General features: G+C 40.2%; 1 protein-coding gene and 1 long non-coding RNA gene across 3 annotated transcripts in view; one reads left to right on the forward strand and one right to left on the reverse strand.

Annotated features, from left to right (window-relative positions):
- The window catches only part of Pcsk5 (proprotein convertase subtilisin/kexin type 5), a 416,074-nt gene that overhangs the window by 291,082 nt on the left and 118,405 nt on the right, over window positions 1-6,587 (reverse strand). The window lies entirely within an intron of this gene.
- The window catches only part of LOC116103636, a 22,860-nt gene continuing 17,623 nt past the window's right edge, over window positions 1,351-6,587 (forward strand). The window contains exons 1-2 of the long non-coding RNA XR_004123522.1: window positions 1,351-1,392; window positions 4,451-4,621. This is a non-coding gene — a long non-coding RNA (uncharacterized LOC116103636). The remainder of the gene's footprint in view (window positions 1,393-4,450; window positions 4,622-6,587) is intronic.

Genomic DNA, 6,587 nt, shown 5'->3' on the forward strand with positions numbered 1-6,587 from the left:
CCCTCTCTCTCCCTCCCCCCCCTCTCTCTCTCCCTCTCTCTCTCTCTCAATAGTTGTAGCTCTCAGCTACTGCTCCAGTACCAGGTTGCATGTTAACATGCTCTCCATAATGATTATAATGGACTAACCCTCTGAAACTATAAACAAGTCCCTAATTAAATGTGTTGTCTTATAATAATTGCCTTGGCCTTAATGTCTATTCATAGCAATAGAACAATGACTAATTCACCCTCCTCATGAACTACCTTTGGTTAGATTTTGCTGTCCTGAGAGTAGAATCTAGGGCCTATATATGCTAAGCAAGTGCCTACTAACAAACTGCATCCTCAGATTTTGAACTTATGTATTACAAGTTGTCAATAATCTGCTGACATTGAAAATAACCATTGTTCAGAATAAATATTGATGAGGTAATTTTTCAATGTTGACAGTAACACATGATTCTCCCAATTCTGACTATACAATGGTCATGAGAAAGGAGAATTAAATACATAAAAATCTGTACTGGAAAGACATTAGGAGATTTTCCTCTTTGGCTTTCCTAATGCTGAGACAAACACTGTGACTAAAAGCTTCTTTGGGAGAAAAGGTTTTGTTTGTAATATACAGTAGTGAGGACAGGGCAATAAATGACAACACATAACTGCCTAGAGGCAGAAACTGAATCAGCAACTTCGAAGGAACACATCTTACTGGCTTGCTCCCTATGTTTTGCTCGGTTTGCTTTCTTACATAACTGCAAGTTAACCTACTTGCATAACCTACTAAGGAATGAAATCTCCCAAAGTGGACTGGGGGCTCTCACATCAATCATTGATCAAGAAAATTTTTCCAAACTCTTGTCTACAGGCCAATCTGATGATAGTGGTTTCTTAGTTGAGGTTCCTTCTTCCTAGATAATTTTATCTTGTTTCAAGTTGACAAAATTTAACCATCATAGAATTTAGAATTTAAGAGTTGTAATATATCAAATAGGAATAGAATTGATGTTCCTCTAAGTGAAAAATGTAAACTACCAGGTCCCTTCCCTAGCCAACTACTGTACTAATTTCTTCATGTGAATAGCAATATGAAATATGAAATTACTCAAGGAAGCCCATTGTTTTTCAGTACCATAGAACTCAGCAATAGTAGCTAAGAACATTTGTTAAAGGGGAATGTGAGTTCCGCCTGCTTCTCTCTGGCTGAGTGGTGTGTCAAATTGCTTAAATTACTAAAACTATGTCTGCTGTTTGAACATAAATGCTAGCCATAGATAACAGAGAAGATAAAAACAGCATTGTGTTGTTATAATGATCTTGTTACTGTTGACAACAGCACATTCATGGGAGTCCTTAGTGTTCCCAATGGTTTAAGAGGAGAAAAACCTAGCTTAAGAGATGGAAAGAACAGGTAGGTTATTGCCACCCAGTGAGAGGATTTTCTTCTCTTTCTGGGAAGTCAGGATGGTCAACCCTGACAGGGCAGTGTATCACTGGAAGGGACAGCTGGGAAGAACTGAATGACTATTTCACATTTGTAGTGCTGGTGATGGGTGGGTGTTGGAGACAGCCAGATGAGGTAAAAGACAATTAGGGTCATGCACTTCCCCAATGATATGGCTTAGAATATGTTTTGTAACTGCTTCTTTGTCTGAAACATAGACTAAACCTCAAGGACTTGACCAAAGGAATCATAGCAAAACCATTGTAGTGACACACCTATAGTAATTGAGAAGGAGAAATGCCAGTAGAAGAGGAGACCATGGGTTAAGATCCAGATTTAAAGCACTGGGAAGATGAAACATGCTTGGTTTTGGACTAGTAGTATTTGAGAATGCTCTGAACTGGCAATTTCTCTCTGTGTAAATGTTTAATGTGTTCCCTGTGCCACAGAAATGTGCACTGTTTTAGGAGTGCTGGTTACTCTTTGGCATCAAAATTAGGTTATATAGTTGAAAGCAACTCTCCAAACACCACTGTGAGAAATAGAAAGATCCTCAAAGGACACAGATGTAGTTGTTGGTACACTGTGTTGGTTTAGTGCTTTTTGTAAATACTTTTATGATCCCTCTAGTTATAAGAGAGTGTGAGAAGGGTGAGAGAACTCATAATGAAATGACATTGAAGGAACCTGTATACCAGCTGACCCACCAAAGAACAGATGGAGGCTGAGGAAGATCTCCAGAGCTTTGTAAAGACATGTAATAATCAGAGAGATGCTGAGTGTTTCTGATCTAAAAATAACCCAGACATTTGCAGGACAAAGGTTAAAAGGAAGAAGATGGGAAATGAGAAAAGTGGAAAGATGTGAGATTGAAGAGGTGTTCAGAGAATAGAGGTGTTCAAAAAATATTCATTACATAAAACATGAACCCACACACAATGGGGCCAGTCTGAAGAAAGGAAGCCAGTCCAGAAAGGAGAAAATACACATACCAGGTTGGTGAAGATCACTAGAAGAGATGGTTTTAAAAGTGTGGAGGATGGACCATGGATGAACTACATGTGCCAAAAACAGTAATTTTAAAACGAACTCAAAGATCACTGTATACTTTGAAGAACATTCTATTCATGAAGAGCCTGTGGTTTCCTGCTCAGAATCCAACATTCATGTCAGTATTTTTCTGACAACACATTCTATCTTTCCAGTGCTTTATAAGTCAAGTGTAATCAATGCTGCTTAAACCTTTATAATTTCTTGAGTTCACTGTAAAAATATTCAATAAGCCATGGAATGACATTATTTACAGGGTATGATGATTAACTGGTATTTTGTTGTTGGTGGTGGTGGTTCAGTTTGACAGATGCATAGAAAGCTGGTAACTATTACTGACTGATGTGTCTGTGAGGACGATCCCAGAGAAGATTAGCATTTGATTAGATACACTGCATTAGAGAACACACTCCTCACCTATTCAGTTGGCATCATCTAACACACTGAGGGTTCCAATACAAAAAAAGTCATAGGAAAGTCATCATTTTCTGGCTGAACTGGAACATCCTTCTTTTCCAGGCTTTTGACATTGGTGCTTGGTTCTTGGCCCATCAGATATAGACTCAGAGTCTTAACCTCAGAACTTCTGGTTTTCAGGCCTTCAGATTGAGTGAAATGACACCACTGGCCTTTCTAGGTTCCTAGACTATGGACAGTGGATCATGAGCCTTTCAGACTCCTTGACCGTATGAGCAAATCCCTCATGATAACTTCTTTTCCCAAATCCTGTCTTATACATTTTTTTCATTGATTTTATTTCTTTGGAGAAGACTGATTCATGTACAAAGGCTATTATGATAGACAGTAGAGATCAATTATAAAATACAAAAAGAGAAAGGTGCAGTAGCCCTTACTTGTCATTCCAATACACAGAGGACAGAGGCAAGATGATCATGAATTAAAAGCCAACATACTGAATTTGAAAGCAGGATCAGGTATGGGAAGAGACAGAAGAGAAGCCTGGAGGGTCAAGAGAATGAATAGAAATATGCAGCAAAGGGTGGCGGGGGAACCACTAGAAAGTCCCAGATGCAGATCCCAGGGAAGCAAGAGGTCCCCAGGACCCAATGGGGATGACATTACTGAAATACCCAACAGAGGGGAGATAGAACCTGAAGAGACCACCTCCATTATATAGGTATGGCCTCCAGTTGAGGGATGGGGCTACCCACCAATTTCAAAATGGTTAACCCAGAACTGTTCCTATCTAAAAGAAATGCAGGGACAAAAAAAATGGAGCAGAGACAGACGGACAGACTGTCCAGAGACTGCCCCATCTTGGGATCTACCCCATCTTCAGACACCAAACACTAACACTATTGCTGATGCCAAGAAGTGCTCACAGACAGGAGCCTGGTATGGCTGCCCTCTGAGAGGCTCTACCAGCATGAGTAAGACAGATGTAGATACTCACAGCCATTGAACTGAGCCCAGAAACCCCAATGAAAGAGTTAGGGAAATGACTGAAGGAGCTGAAGAGGATTGCAACCTCATAGAAAGAACAAAAATATTAACTACCTGCACCCCCCTCCCTAGAGCTCCCAGGGACTAAACCACCAACCAAAGAGTATACATGAATGGGTCCATGGCTTCAGCAACATATGTAGTAGAGGAGTGCCATGTCTGGCATTAATGGGAGTGGAGGCCCTTGTTCCTGTGGAGGCTTGTTGTCCCAGGGCAGGAGAATGCTAGGTGTGAGGCTGGAGTGGGAGGGAGGGTGGGGGAGCACCCTCTTAAAGCAAAAGGGAGGGGGTATGGAATGGGGGGTTGGCAGAGGGAAAACCAGGAAATCAATAGAAGAAACAGAAACGTCTCTAGGATTCATCTTCTGCACACTGGCTCATCAAAAGGGCATGCTTACTAAACACAGCACTGAAGACTCACAGGGACTCAAGGTGAAAAGAGGGGATTAAAATTTTCATAACAAGTATATAAAAAGGCTGATGATTATTCTATGGTATTTCTATCATTCAAGATTGCCAGTGAAGACTATGACATGGTGGCAGTTAGGCCGTTGTCCCCCTCCAGACCTGTCGAGAAGCCCTTTCTGCCAGGAGGACAGCTCAGAAATGCAGAATTCTGTTTTCATTGGAACAATACATTGCATGAAGCTACCAGATATTGCTTGATTCTGCACTGGCTTTTGGTAAGCAGTTCAACCTGAATACTCTTTTTCCCTTCTAGGTTATGTATCAAATTCTGAGTTGAAGAGAAACAATTTTACCACATTACTTTCTTCCTGGGAACGTCTAAATCAAGAACCAGATCTTAATATTCCACTGGCCAAATAGTACAATTAGTAAATTAGCAAATTGCTTATTAAAGGATGATATCAATTAAAATGTTCTCCTTAGGAGCTTATAAGATAAGAAATAAATCCCACACTGGTACTTATAAACACGCTTCTCTGAAGCAGTGAGATAGCATTATTTAATAATAATGGGAACATTAGCATAAAGTAACCATTGTTTCCTTCTAAAATATAATTTCTTCATTTGTATTGTTTACAAAATTACACTTATATTTTATTCTTTCTGTCCCTTCTATGCCTGGCCCCATGGAGAGACTTCTGTCTTCCCACTCATTCACCAGGGTTTCAGAAGTCTTGTTACCAGACCTGGAGCACACTTGTCCCTTCTGCAAAGTGAATTGAAAACAGTCTGGTTTCAAGAACAGACAATTGGCTTCAGAACTCTGCTGTTTTGTTACCATTATAATTTCAGGGTCACAAAAGAGTTTCGAAGGAAAAAATACGAAAAACATGTGTCCTCGAATTCGGAGACACTTTGAGATTGAAGAAGAAAATGTGACTGTCATTTGCAAATATCTAAATATGCATTTTATTGACAATAGCATCTTTACCTCATGAATCGACATTTTTATGAAAAACAAAGGCAAATGTAGTAATTCAAATGCGAATATAGTCGTTTTTCAACTGATGAAATATACTTATATGCCATTCTCCCAACCCTTTTGCCACTCAGGTTTGACAAACATGGCTGTTATCTCTTGTATGTATGTATGTATGTATGTATGTATGTATGTATGTATGTGTGTGTATGTGTGTATGTGCAGAAACTGAATAGACAAGGAGGTAGACAAACAGAAAAACACGTGATGGTTTACAGTTCATTTTTTTCTGAAATTCTTACTGAAGATTTCACATCCTTCCACCATCCTGTGAAACTACCACATATAAAAGGCCGCTCCGCTAAGTCAACTCATTGGACCAAAGGCATTTAGTAGATAAGATGCTTTGACGGACATGTGGGTGAAAACCAAGTCACAGAGGTGGCATATACAAGGAAAGAAGACAGAGGACAGGCGAGCAAGAGAGGAAAAAATCATGAAGCAATAAAGTAGTATGTACTTAGTGATGCACAGGTGATAGTTTGGGAGCTCTGCACGCCCCCCCCCGCCACTTTCAGAGAATGAGCATCACCTCAGTTGTTGTAACACAAATAGCCAGATTGAACTCAATATGCAAATGTCGAAATTTTGGTGTAAAACATTGATAGTGTTTCTGATCATTTTTTTTCATAAACATGGCACTCAAGGGCCGAGGTGACAGGTCAGCTGGTAAAGCATTTGCAGTGCAAGCAGGAGAACCTCAGCTTGATTCTCAGAACTTGTGTAAACAGGTCAGGTATGGTGGTAACGGCTTCTTATTCCTGCACCCTGCACTGGAGAGTCTAAAACAAGTGCAACCCTGGAGCTTGCTGTCTAGTTAGACTAAACTAGTTGAAAATGACTTCTGAGGTTGTCCTCTCATCTCTCTCGTCTCTCCTCTCTCCTCTCTCTCTCTCTCTCTCTCTCTCTCTCTCTCTCTCTCTCTCTCCTTCCCTCTCTACTCTTTCCCTCCCCCTTTCCAGCTTTTGGATGAGGAGATAAAGCTCTCAGTTACTGCCCCAGCACCATGCCTGTCTGCTTCCCATCAGGATGATCACTGATGAACTCTCTAAGGAAGTAAGCCTCCATTAATGTCTTTCTTTTCAAAGAGTTGTCCTGGCCATGGTGTCATTTCACATCAATAGAATAGTAATGAAGACAATGCGTTTCTAGGCTTTTTAGAAAAATTCCATTCTCTAGATATATGGGATTATATACTCAGT

Source organism: Mastomys coucha, unplaced genomic scaffold (assembly GCF_008632895.1).
Source record: "Mastomys coucha isolate ucsf_1 unplaced genomic scaffold, UCSF_Mcou_1 pScaffold21, whole genome shotgun sequence".
Lineage (NCBI taxonomy): Eukaryota > Metazoa > Chordata > Mammalia > Rodentia > Muridae > Mastomys > Mastomys coucha.